At 45.4% G+C, this 12,555-nt stretch overlaps 6 non-coding genes and 2 pseudogenes across 6 annotated transcripts; all 8 read left to right on the top strand.

Annotated features, from left to right (window-relative positions):
* Positions 1 to 99: 99 nt before the first annotated feature.
* Positions 100 to 290, top strand: LOC141232250 (U2 spliceosomal RNA). Its single transcript, XR_012298507.1, has one exon. It is a non-coding gene; the product is annotated as a U2 spliceosomal RNA (small nuclear RNA).
* Positions 291 to 1,405: 1,115 nt separating this feature from the next.
* Positions 1,406 to 1,596, top strand: LOC141232249 (U2 spliceosomal RNA). Its single transcript, XR_012298506.1, has one exon. It is a non-coding gene; the product is annotated as a U2 spliceosomal RNA (small nuclear RNA).
* A 1,115-nt stretch (positions 1,597 to 2,711) lies between these two features.
* LOC141232248 (U2 spliceosomal RNA) lies at positions 2,712 to 2,902 on the top strand. Its single transcript, XR_012298505.1, has one exon. It is a non-coding gene; the product is annotated as a U2 spliceosomal RNA (small nuclear RNA).
* Positions 2,903 to 4,017: 1,115 nt separating this feature from the next.
* On the top strand, positions 4,018 to 4,208 carry LOC141232247 (U2 spliceosomal RNA). Its single transcript, XR_012298504.1, has one exon. It is a non-coding gene; the product is annotated as a U2 spliceosomal RNA (small nuclear RNA).
* A 1,115-nt stretch (positions 4,209 to 5,323) lies between these two features.
* Positions 5,324 to 5,415, top strand: LOC141231880 (U2 spliceosomal RNA; annotated as a pseudogene).
* Positions 5,416 to 6,209: 794 nt separating this feature from the next.
* Positions 6,210 to 6,390, top strand: LOC141231848 (U2 spliceosomal RNA; annotated as a pseudogene).
* Positions 6,391 to 7,505: 1,115 nt separating this feature from the next.
* Positions 7,506 to 7,696, top strand: LOC141232246 (U2 spliceosomal RNA). Its single transcript, XR_012298503.1, has one exon. It is a non-coding gene; the product is annotated as a U2 spliceosomal RNA (small nuclear RNA).
* Positions 7,697 to 8,811: 1,115 nt separating this feature from the next.
* On the top strand, positions 8,812 to 9,002 carry LOC141232245 (U2 spliceosomal RNA). The gene has a single exon (XR_012298502.1). It is a non-coding gene; the product is annotated as a U2 spliceosomal RNA (small nuclear RNA).
* The last annotated feature ends 3,553 nt before the right edge of the window (positions 9,003 to 12,555 follow it).

The following is a 12,555-nucleotide window of genomic DNA, read 5'->3' as shown; positions in this document are numbered from 1 at the left end:
TGACAACATGTCTTCTTAACGGGAGTCCAGGAGCTCATCTCCACAAATGGACTTTTCAGGATCCTTGGGTGGCTCCGTAGTTTGAAACCAATTCTGGTTATCGCTTCTCGGCCTTTTGGCTAAGATCAAGTGTAGTATCTGTTCTTATCAGTTTAATATCTGATACGTCCCCTATCTGGGGACCATATATTAAATGGATTTTTAGAACAGGGAGATGGAAAAAGAGCTTGCTCTGTCCACTCCACGCATTGACCTGGTATTGCAGTATCTCCAGGACCGGTGCACCCCTTCTTTAATGCAGTTTCTAAAATCAGAAAGAATTGAATTCAATGTTTTTTGTTCATTTTGCTTGTTTGTCGGATTTTGGGATGGACTCTTTGGCTTTGCTTTTCTTCTCCTCATTGGATTTTTCATGTTCAAAGTTGCAGAAGCCAGATTACAAGCTCATTTTGGTTCAACTTCAGCAACTGTGCATTGCATTGCCATGTAATGTGATGCAATGCTATCTTTCTAGCTCTCCCTTTTTACTTCCTTTTGGATAAACAGACATATTAGGCAAGCATTTTGGAGCTTTCACCTAAATAACTACAGGTGGTGAGATAAGCTGCACAATATAATTGACCTTTCAGTATATTGTTGCACACACACCATCTATTTAGCAAATGCCCTTGTTATCAACAGCAGCCTTTTAAACTCACCTGAGCTAACAGGTATGTGCGCTGGTTACTCTGCTGCGCTTAAAATTTCTTTTTTGGTTTGCTACAATGCCTTTTCTGAAACGTTGTCTCCTTCTGCTGGAACACTGACTTCTTTCATTTAATGCCTGCAGACTATAAAAGAGAACCCAACCCAAAAAGTTTGGTTGATTAGTCTGTGGCATTCTGTTAAACTGTTGCTTATGGCGGTCTCTGTGAGCTTCTCAGCGACATTCAGCCAGCCAGGTATCCTGCCTGCAGTAGATGGAATGTGGCAATGGAACGCTGGCTGCGCGTGTCATAATAGGCTCTGAGCCTTTATATACCTGTGCACAGCAGCAGCCACCTTCAGTCTGCTGCTGGACAGCCAGCAGCAGCAGCAGCAGGAGAGGTATGTAATCAGGAGCCCTCCTGCTAAGGGTAGACAGCTGCTCGTTCCACCCCACCCCCCGCCTTAATTGGTTCTCCTCCCTTCCAACGGTGTTGAGGCGGGTGGGAACAGCAGGGGGTGAAGGTGCTGTGTTTAAAGAGGTGGAGTTATGCAGATCTAAAACGCGTGGATTGCAGCAGCAGCAAGCCGAAAAGTGCAGGCATGTAAGGGATCTAGAGGTTGACAACATGTCTTCTTAACGGGAGTCCAGGAGCTCATCTCCACAAATGGACTTTTCAGGATCCTTGGGTGGCTCCGTAGTTTGAAACCAATTCTGGTTATCGCTTCTCGGCCTTTTGGCTAAGATCAAGTGTAGTATCTGTTCTTATCAGTTTAATATCTGATACGTCCCCTATCTGGGGACCATATATTAAATGGATTTTTAGAACAGGGAGATGGAAAAAGAGCTTGCTCTGTCCACTCCACGCATTGACCTGGTATTGCAGTATCTCCAGGACCGGTGCACCCCTTCTTTAATGCAGTTTCTAAAATCAGAAAGAATTGAATTCAATGTTTTTTGTTCATTTTGCTTGTTTGTCGGATTTTGGGATGGACTCTTTGGCTTTGCTTTTCTTCTCCTCATTGGATTTTTCATGTTCAAAGTTGCAGAAGCCAGATTACAAGCTCATTTTGGTTCAACTTCAGCAACTGTGCATTGCATTGCCATGTAATGTGATGCAATGCTATCTTTCTAGCTCTCCCTTTTTACTTCCTTTTGGATAAACAGACATATTAGGCAAGCATTTTGGAGCTTTCACCTAAATAACTACAGGTGGTGAGATAAGCTGCACAATATAATTGACCTTTCAGTATATTGTTGCACACACACCATCTATTTAGCAAATGCCCTTGTTATCAACAGCAGCCTTTTAAACTCACCTGAGCTAACAGGTATGTGCGCTGGTTACTCTGCTGCGCTTAAAATTTCTTTTTTGGTTTGCTACAATGCCTTTTCTGAAACGTTGTCTCCTTCTGCTGGAACACTGACTTCTTTCATTTAATGCCTGCAGACTATAAAAGAGAACCCAACCCAAAAAGTTTGGTTGATTAGTCTGTGGCATTCTGTTAAACTGTTGCTTATGGCGGTCTCTGTGAGCTTCTCAGCGACATTCAGCCAGCCAGGTATCCTGCCTGCAGTAGATGGAATGTGGCAATGGAACGCTGGCTGCGCGTGTCATAATAGGCTCTGAGCCTTTATATACCTGTGCACAGCAGCAGCCACCTTCAGTCTGCTGCTGGACAGCCAGCAGCAGCAGCAGCAGGAGAGGTATGTAATCAGGAGCCCTCCTGCTAAGGGTAGACAGCTGCTCGTTCCACCCCACCCCCCGCCTTAATTGGTTCTCCTCCCTTCCAACGGTGTTGAGGCGGGTGGGAACAGCAGGGGGTGAAGGTGCTGTGTTTAAAGAGGTGGAGTTATGCAGATCTAAAACGCGTGGATTGCAGCAGCAGCAAGCCGAAAAGTGCAGGCATGTAAGGGATCTAGAGGTTGACAACATGTCTTCTTAACGGGAGTCCAGGAGCTCATCTCCACAAATGGACTTTTCAGGATCCTTGGGTGGCTCCGTAGTTTGAAACCAATTCTGGTTATCGCTTCTCGGCCTTTTGGCTAAGATCAAGTGTAGTATCTGTTCTTATCAGTTTAATATCTGATACGTCCCCTATCTGGGGACCATATATTAAATGGATTTTTAGAACAGGGAGATGGAAAAAGAGCTTGCTCTGTCCACTCCACGCATTGACCTGGTATTGCAGTATCTCCAGGACCGGTGCACCCCTTCTTTAATGCAGTTTCTAAAATCAGAAAGAATTGAATTCAATGTTTTTTGTTCATTTTGCTTGTTTGTCGGATTTTGGGATGGACTCTTTGGCTTTGCTTTTCTTCTCCTCATTGGATTTTTCATGTTCAAAGTTGCAGAAGCCAGATTACAAGCTCATTTTGGTTCAACTTCAGCAACTGTGCATTGCATTGCCATGTAATGTGATGCAATGCTATCTTTCTAGCTCTCCCTTTTTACTTCCTTTTGGATAAACAGACATATTAGGCAAGCATTTTGGAGCTTTCACCTAAATAACTACAGGTGGTGAGATAAGCTGCACAATATAATTGACCTTTCAGTATATTGTTGCACACACACCATCTATTTAGCAAATGCCCTTGTTATCAACAGCAGCCTTTTAAACTCACCTGAGCTAACAGGTATGTGCGCTGGTTACTCTGCTGCGCTTAAAATTTCTTTTTTGGTTTGCTACAATGCCTTTTCTGAAACGTTGTCTCCTTCTGCTGGAACACTGACTTCTTTCATTTAATGCCTGCAGACTATAAAAGAGAACCCAACCCAAAAAGTTTGGTTGATTAGTCTGTGGCATTCTGTTAAACTGTTGCTTATGGCGGTCTCTGTGAGCTTCTCAGCGACATTCAGCCAGCCAGGTATCCTGCCTGCAGTAGATGGAATGTGGCAATGGAACGCTGGCTGCGCGTGTCATAATAGGCTCTGAGCCTTTATATACCTGTGCACAGCAGCAGCCACCTTCAGTCTGCTGCTGGACAGCCAGCAGCAGCAGCAGCAGGAGAGGTATGTAATCAGGAGCCCTCCTGCTAAGGGTAGACAGCTGCTCGTTCCACCCCACCCCCCGCCTTAATTGGTTCTCCTCCCTTCCAACGGTGTTGAGGCGGGTGGGAACAGCAGGGGGTGAAGGTGCTGTGTTTAAAGAGGTGGAGTTATGCAGATCTAAAACGCGTGGATTGCAGCAGCAGCAAGCCGAAAAGTGCAGGCATGTAAGGGATCTAGAGGTTGACAACATGTCTTCTTAACGGGAGTCCAGGAGCTCATCTCCACAAATGGACTTTTCAGGATCCTTGGGTGGCTCCGTAGTTTGAAACCAATTCTGGTTATCGCTTCTCGGCCTTTTGGCTAAGATCAAGTGTAGTATCTGTTCTTATCAGTTTAATATCTGATACGTCCCCTATCTGGGGACCATATATTAAATGGATTTTTAGAACAGGGAGATGGAAAAAGAGCTTGCTCTGTCCACTCCACGCATTGACCTGGTATTGCAGTATCTCCAGGACCGGTGCACCCCTTCTTTAATGCAGTTTCTAAAATCAGAAAGAATTGAATTCAATGTTTTTTGTTCATTTTGCTTGTTTGTCGGATTTTGGGATGGACTCTTTGGCTTTGCTTTTCTTCTCCTCATTGGATTTTTCATGTTCAAAGTTGCAGAAGCCAGATTACAAGCTCATTTTGGTTCAACTTCAGCAACTGTGCATTGCATTGCCATGTAATGTGATGCAATGCTATCTTTCTAGCTCTCCCTTTTTACTTCCTTTTGGATAAACAGACATATTAGGCAAGCATTTTGGAGCTTTCACCTAAATAACTACAGGTGGTGAGATAAGCTGCACAATATAATTGACCTTTCAGTATATTGTTGCACACACACCATCTATTTAGCAAATGCCCTTGTTATCAACAGCAGCCTTTTAAACTCACCTGAGCTAACAGGTATGTGCGCTGGTTACTCTGCTGCGCTTAAAATTTCTTTTTTGGTTTGCTACAATGCCTTTTCTGAAACGTTGTCTCCTTCTGCTGGAACACTGACTTCTTTCATTTAATGCCTGCAGACTATAAAAGAGAACCCAACCCAAAAAGTTTGGTTGATTAGTCTGTGGCATTCTGTTAAACTGTTGCTTATGGCGGTCTCTGTGAGCTTCTCAGCGACATTCAGCCAGCCAGGTATCCTGCCTGCAGTAGATGGAATGTGGCAATGGAACGCTGGCTGCGCGTGTCATAATAGGCTCTGAGCCTTTATATACCTGTGCACAGCAGCAGCCACCTTCAGTCTGCTGCTGGACAGCCAGCAGCAGCAGCAGCAGGAGAGGTATGTAATCAGGAGCCCTCCTGCTAAGGGTAGACAGCTGCTCGTTCCACCCCACCCCCCGCCTTAATTGGTTCTCCTCCCTTCCAACGGTGTTGAGGCGGGTGGGAACAGCAGGGGGTGAAGGTGCTGTGTTTAAAGAGGTGGAGTTATGCAGATCTAAAACGCGTGGATTGCAGCAGCAGCAAGCCGAAAAGTGCAGGCATGTAAGGGATCTAGAGGTTGACAACATGTCTTCTTAACGGGAGTCCAGGAGCTCATCTCCACAAATGGACTTTTCAGGATCCTTGGGTGGCTCCGTAGTTTGAAACCAATTCTGGTTATCGCTTCTCGGCCTTTTGGCTAAGATCAAGTGTAGTATCTTTTGAAAAGGCGGTTTTGGATGTTGGCCGCCCTAGTAGATTGATACATTATGCACACTGGGGTTTAGGCGCTTGTTAGTACGCCAGGTGGCTAATATAGTCATCTGGTGGAAAGCATGGCCCCCCAGGATCGACGCCATTGGGCCGGGGAAGATCGAAAGCCCGAAGTGTGAAGTGCCCCAGGAGTGGTGACCCTGGGGTGCCTTAACTCACTGGGATTGGGAACCCCACTTGAGTTTATGGCACATTTGCACAAGCACTTCAAATTTTCTTTCTTCGCACACACCCTTATTCCGGGCCTTCTGGCCTTAGGATGGGGAATTTTTCAATTCCCGGTCGAAGGTCCGGGCAGTATTATACTGTGAAACCTTCACTATTAATTTAATTTCTTTGTCACTGTGTGTCCACTTATTCACGTGTGTCACGTCCTACTAGGATTTTGTCGGGATGCGGTTCCCTTACGGGTTCCTCTCTTGGCAGGTCTAGGGGGGGAGTGTGTGGCCATCAGGTTCCGCTCCCCCCTGAACCCCCCTGGCTCTCCTCTTTCGGGAGGAGAGCGTTGTTGGCTCCCCTCTTCCGGGAGGAGAGCACAGTCTTTGGCTCCCAGTGCCTTGCTCGGGTGAGAACTCGGGCAGGTGCTGGGGGTAAGATTGGGTCGCCTCTGGCTTCGGCTGGAGGTGGCTTTTTGTCCCTGTTCCTCGCTGTGGCCTTTTGGCTCGGAGGGACGGGGAATGGTTTGGGGGACCCTTCTCCTTTTGGAGAGGGTTTCAAGAAGACCAGCATCCTAGTGCACTTTTTTTGTGGCACTTGTCACTTTTTTAAGCGCACTCGGGTTTTGTACACGAATTCGGGCTTTCGAAAAAAAAAAAAAAAATCTGTTCTTATCAGTTTAATATCTGATACGTCCCCTATCTGGGGACCATATATTAAATGGATTTTTAGAACAGGGAGATGGAAAAAGAGCTTGCTCTGTCCACTCCACGCATTGACCTGGTATTGCAGTATCTCCAGGACCGGTGCACCCCTTCTTTAATGCAGTTTCTAAAATCAGAAAGAATTGAATTCAATGTTTTTTGTTCATTTTGCTTGTTTGTCGGATTTTGGGATGGACTCTTTGGCTTTGCTTTTCTTCTCCTCATTGGATTTTTCATGTTCAAAGTTGCAGAAGCCAGATTACAAGCTCATTTTGGTTCAACTTCAGCAACTGTGCATTGCATTGCCATGTAATGTGATGCAATGCTATCTTTCTAGCTCTCCCTTTTTACTTCCTTTTGGATAAACAGACATATTAGGCAAGCATTTTGGAGCTTTCACCTAAATAACTACAGGTGGTGAGATAAGCTGCACAATATAATTGACCTTTCAGTATATTGTTGCACACACACCATCTATTTAGCAAATGCCCTTGTTATCAACAGCAGCCTTTTAAACTCACCTGAGCTAACAGGTATGTGCGCTGGTTACTCTGCTGCGCTTAAAATTTCTTTTTTGGTTTGCTACAATGCCTTTTCTGAAACGTTGTCTCCTTCTGCTGGAACACTGACTTCTTTCATTTAATGCCTGCAGACTATAAAAGAGAACCCAACCCAAAAAGTTTGGTTGATTAGTCTGTGGCATTCTGTTAAACTGTTGCTTATGGCGGTCTCTGTGAGCTTCTCAGCGACATTCAGCCAGCCAGGTATCCTGCCTGCAGTAGATGGAATGTGGCAATGGAACGCTGGCTGCGCGTGTCATAATAGGCTCTGAGCCTTTATATACCTGTGCACAGCAGCAGCCACCTTCAGTCTGCTGCTGGACAGCCAGCAGCAGCAGCAGCAGGAGAGGTATGTAATCAGGAGCCCTCCTGCTAAGGGTAGACAGCTGCTCGTTCCACCCCACCCCCCGCCTTAATTGGTTCTCCTCCCTTCCAACGGTGTTGAGGCGGGTGGGAACAGCAGGGGGTGAAGGTGCTGTGTTTAAAGAGGTGGAGTTATGCAGATCTAAAACGCGTGGATTGCAGCAGCAGCAAGCCGAAAAGTGCAGGCATGTAAGGGATCTAGAGGTTGACAACATGTCTTCTTAACGGGAGTCCAGGAGCTCATCTCCACAAATGGACTTTTCAGGATCCTTGGGTGGCTCCGTAGTTTGAAACCAATTCTGGTTATCGCTTCTCGGCCTTTTGGCTAAGATCAAGTGTAGTATCTGTTCTTATCAGTTTAATATCTGATACGTCCCCTATCTGGGGACCATATATTAAATGGATTTTTAGAACAGGGAGATGGAAAAAGAGCTTGCTCTGTCCACTCCACGCATTGACCTGGTATTGCAGTATCTCCAGGACCGGTGCACCCCTTCTTTAATGCAGTTTCTAAAATCAGAAAGAATTGAATTCAATGTTTTTTGTTCATTTTGCTTGTTTGTCGGATTTTGGGATGGACTCTTTGGCTTTGCTTTTCTTCTCCTCATTGGATTTTTCATGTTCAAAGTTGCAGAAGCCAGATTACAAGCTCATTTTGGTTCAACTTCAGCAACTGTGCATTGCATTGCCATGTAATGTGATGCAATGCTATCTTTCTAGCTCTCCCTTTTTACTTCCTTTTGGATAAACAGACATATTAGGCAAGCATTTTGGAGCTTTCACCTAAATAACTACAGGTGGTGAGATAAGCTGCACAATATAATTGACCTTTCAGTATATTGTTGCACACACACCATCTATTTAGCAAATGCCCTTGTTATCAACAGCAGCCTTTTAAACTCACCTGAGCTAACAGGTATGTGCGCTGGTTACTCTGCTGCGCTTAAAATTTCTTTTTTGGTTTGCTACAATGCCTTTTCTGAAACGTTGTCTCCTTCTGCTGGAACACTGACTTCTTTCATTTAATGCCTGCAGACTATAAAAGAGAACCCAACCCAAAAAGTTTGGTTGATTAGTCTGTGGCATTCTGTTAAACTGTTGCTTATGGCGGTCTCTGTGAGCTTCTCAGCGACATTCAGCCAGCCAGGTATCCTGCCTGCAGTAGATGGAATGTGGCAATGGAACGCTGGCTGCGCGTGTCATAATAGGCTCTGAGCCTTTATATACCTGTGCACAGCAGCAGCCACCTTCAGTCTGCTGCTGGACAGCCAGCAGCAGCAGCAGCAGGAGAGGTATGTAATCAGGAGCCCTCCTGCTAAGGGTAGACAGCTGCTCGTTCCACCCCACCCCCCGCCTTAATTGGTTCTCCTCCCTTCCAACGGTGTTGAGGCGGGTGGGAACAGCAGGGGGTGAAGGTGCTGTGTTTAAAGAGGTGGAGTTATGCAGATCTAAAACGCGTGGATTGCAGCAGCAGCAAGCCGAAAAGTGCAGGCATGTAAGGGATCTAGAGGTTGACAACATGTCTTCTTAACGGGAGTCCAGGAGCTCATCGCCACAAATGGACTTTTCAGGATCCTTCGGTGGCTCCGTAGTTTGAAACCAATTCTGGTTATCGCTTCTCGGCCTTTTGGCTAAGATCAAGTGTAGTATCTGTTCTTATCAGTTTAATATCTGATACGTCCCCTATCTGGGGACCATATATTAAATGGATTTTTAGAACAGGGAGATGGAAAAAGAGCTTGCTCTGTCCACTCCACGCATTGACCTGGTATTGCAGTATCTCCAGGACCGGTGCACCCCTTCTTTAATGCAGTTTCTAAAATCAGAAAGAATTGAATTCAATGTTTTTTGTTCATTTTGCTTGTTTGTCGGATTTTGGGATGGACTCTTTGGCTTTGCTTTTCTTCTCCTCATTGGATTTTTCATGTTCAAAGTTGCAGAAGCCAGATTACAAGCTCATTTTGGTTCAACTTCAGCAACTGTGCATTGCATTGCCATGTAATGTGATGCAATGCTATCTTTCTAGCTCTCCCTTTTTACTTCCTTTTGGATAAACAGTAGTGTTGAGCGATACCTTCCGATATCATGAAATATCGTATCGGATTGGATCGGGCCGATACCCAAAAAGTATCGGATATCGCCGATTCCGATACCGGAAACCAATGCAAGTCAATGGGACACAAATATCGGAATGAAAATAAACCCTTTCTTTCCTTGTAGGTTAATTCTACATGAAGTAAAACAACTAAGAATAATGTAGAATGACATGAAAAGCCGGCAATTCATCAGCGGCATACACCGGTACCCGACAATTTACAACAGAAAGAATAGAGCATCACACATAGATTAGATAGATAGAAACATGTCAGTCACATATATATGAAGCACAGTGACAGTGTTGCTTACTGTACTTGTCATTTAGTGTAAAGGATTTATTAAAAAAAATATTAGTGTTTTCGTGCACCGTCTCTTTAAAAAAGCCGGCCGGCAATTCAGCAGCGGTACCCGACAATTTATAACAGAAAGAATAGAGCTTCACACATAGATTAGATAGATAGAAACATGTCAGTCACATATATATGAAGTACAGTGACAGTGTTGCTTACTGTACTTGTCATTTAGTGTAAAGGATTTATTTAAAAAAATAATAGTGTTTTCATGCACCGTCTCTTTAAGAAAGCCGGCCGGCAATTCAGCATCTGTACCCGACAATTTAGAACAGAAAGAATAGAGAATCACACATAGATTAGATAGATAGAAACATGTCAGTCACATATATATGAAGTACAGTGACAGTGTTGATTACTGTACTTGTCATTTAGTGTTAAAATAAAGGATTTATTTAAAAAAAAAATTGGCGTGGGGTTCCCCTTAATTTTAGTCTCTAGCGGAGGTTAAGCAGACAGCTGGGGCAAATGTTTGAAGCCTGGGAAGGGGGTAATACCCACGGAGCTTCCCAGGCTACTAATATCAGCCCCCAGCTGAATACCTAGCCTTTACTAGCTATTAAAATGGGGGAACCCCCCCAAAAAAATAACGTGGGGTCCCCCCTAATTTAATAGCTAGCACAGGCTAGGCAGACAGCTGGGGGCTGATATTAATAGCCCAGGAAGGGTGCCATGAATATTGGCCCCCTCCCAGGCTAGAAACACCAGCCGTCAGCCGCCCCAGAAATGGCGCATCCATAGGATGCGCCAATTCTGGCACTTAGCCTCGCTCTTCCACGCTGCCCTGGTGCGGTGGCAGGGGGTAATAGGGTTGGGGTTGATGTCAGCTTATAATGCCAGCTGACATCAAGCCCAGGTTAGTAATGGAGAGGCGTCTATAAGACACCCCCATTACTAACCCCATAGTCAAAGTTAAAAGAAAACACAAACACCCAGAGTAAAGTCCTTTAATTGAAATAAAGACACAATTCTTTATTGTTCTAAATTAAACCATACTTACCATCACGCCCATTCCAGCTGAAGCCAACGATCTCCTGCAATAAAAGAAAAATAATAAAGCAACCTCATCCTTACCTTTCGATGGTTCCCAGGACAGCTCCAGCTCTGCTACATCGAGATGACAGGATGGACCGCAGCAGAAAGCTGCCATCCAGCCTGTCATCCCGCAGACACTGAGAAGGCAGGCATGCTTGCGCTCCTCAGTGTCTCTCTGTGACGTCATCCAGATGAGCCGAGTTCATGTCCAATGAACTCAGCTCACCTCATGCACGTCACTGACAGCGTGGGAAAGTTCTCCTGCACTCAGCGCTTCAGCGTGAGAATTCTCCCACGCTGTCAGTGACATACATGAGGTGAGGTCATGTCCAATGAACTCAGCTCACCTCATGCACGTCACTGACAGTGTGGGAAAATTCTCACGCTGAAGTGCTGAGTGCAGGAGAATTTTCCCACGCTGTCAGTGACGTACATGAGGTGAGCTGAGTTCATTGGACATGACCTCGGCTCATCTTTATGCCGTCACAGCCAGACATTGAGGAGCACAAGCATGCCTGTGCTTCTCAGTGTCTGCGGGATGACAGGATGGATGGCAGCGTTCTGCTGCGGTCCAGCCTGTCATCTCGATGTAGCAGAGCTGAAGCTGTCGTGGGAGTCATGGAAAGGTAAGGATGAGGTTGCTTTATTATTTTACTTTTATTGCAGGAGATCGTTGGCTTCAGCTGGAATGGGCGTGATGGTAAGTATGGTTTAATTTAGAACAATAAAGAATTGTGTGTTTATTTCAATTAAAGGACTTTTTTCTGGGTGTTGTGTTTTTTTAAATACTTTACTAGAAATTCATGGTGGTCATGTCTAATATTGGCGTGACCCCATGAATTTTGGGCTTAGGGCCAGCTGATAATACCAAGCTGGCTTAACCCCTTTATTACCCAGTGAGCCACCGCACCAGGGCCCTGGATGAGTTGGGTACAGCGCCAGAAGATGGCGCTTCAATGAACGCGCCATTTTCTGGGGCGGCTGCGGACTGCAATTTGCAGCGGGGGTGGCCCAGAAAGCTTGGGTCTCCCTGCGCTGCGGATTCCAGCCCCCAGCTGCATAGTTGTATCTGGCTGGACACAAAAATAGGGCGAAGCTCCACGTATTTTTTTTTTTTAATTATTTCATGAAATTCATGAAATAATTAAGAAAAAAAGGGCTTCCCTATATTGTTGTGTCCAACCAGGTACAAATAGGCAGCTGGTGGTTGGGGGCAGCCCGTTCCTGCCTGCTGTACCTGGCTGGACACAAATATAGTGCGAAGCCCCACGTCAATTTTTTTTAAATCATTTCAGGAAATTCATGAAATAATTAAAAAAAATTGATGTGGGGCTTCGCCCTATATTTGTGTCCAGTCAGGTACAGCAGGCAGGAACGGGCTGCCCCCAACCACCAGCTGCCTATTTGTACCTAGCCGGACACAACAATATAGGGAAGCCCTTTTTTTCTTAATTATTCCATGAATTTCATGAATTAAAAAAAAAAAAACGTGGAGCTTCGCCCTATTTTTGTGTCCAGCCAGGTACAACTAGGCAGCTGGGGGCTGGAATCTGCAGCGCAGGGAGGCCCAAGCTTTCTGGGCCCCACCCGCTGCAAATTGCAGTCCGCAGCCGCCCCGGAAAATGGCGCGTTCATAGAAGCGCCATCTTCTGGCGCTGTACCCAACTCATCCAGGGCCCTGGTGCGGTGGCTCACTGGGTAATAAAGGGGTTAAGGCCAGCTTGGCATTATCAGCTGGCCCTAAGCCCGAAATTCATGGGGTCACGCCAATATTAGACATGACCACCATGAATTTCTAGTAAAGTATTTAAAAAAAACACAAACACCCAGAAAAAAGTCCTTTAATTGAAATAAACACACAATTCTTTATTGT

The sequence above is a fragment of the Phyllobates terribilis genome, unplaced genomic scaffold (assembly GCF_046119375.1).
Source record: "Phyllobates terribilis strain yellow unplaced genomic scaffold, ASM4611937v1 Scaffold_538__1_contigs__length_1162401, whole genome shotgun sequence".
In the NCBI taxonomy this organism is placed as follows: Eukaryota; Metazoa; Chordata; class Amphibia; order Anura; family Dendrobatidae; genus Phyllobates; species Phyllobates terribilis.
Note: the sequence above shows the minus strand (reverse complement) of the source record. Positions and strands in the feature narration are given on the sequence as shown.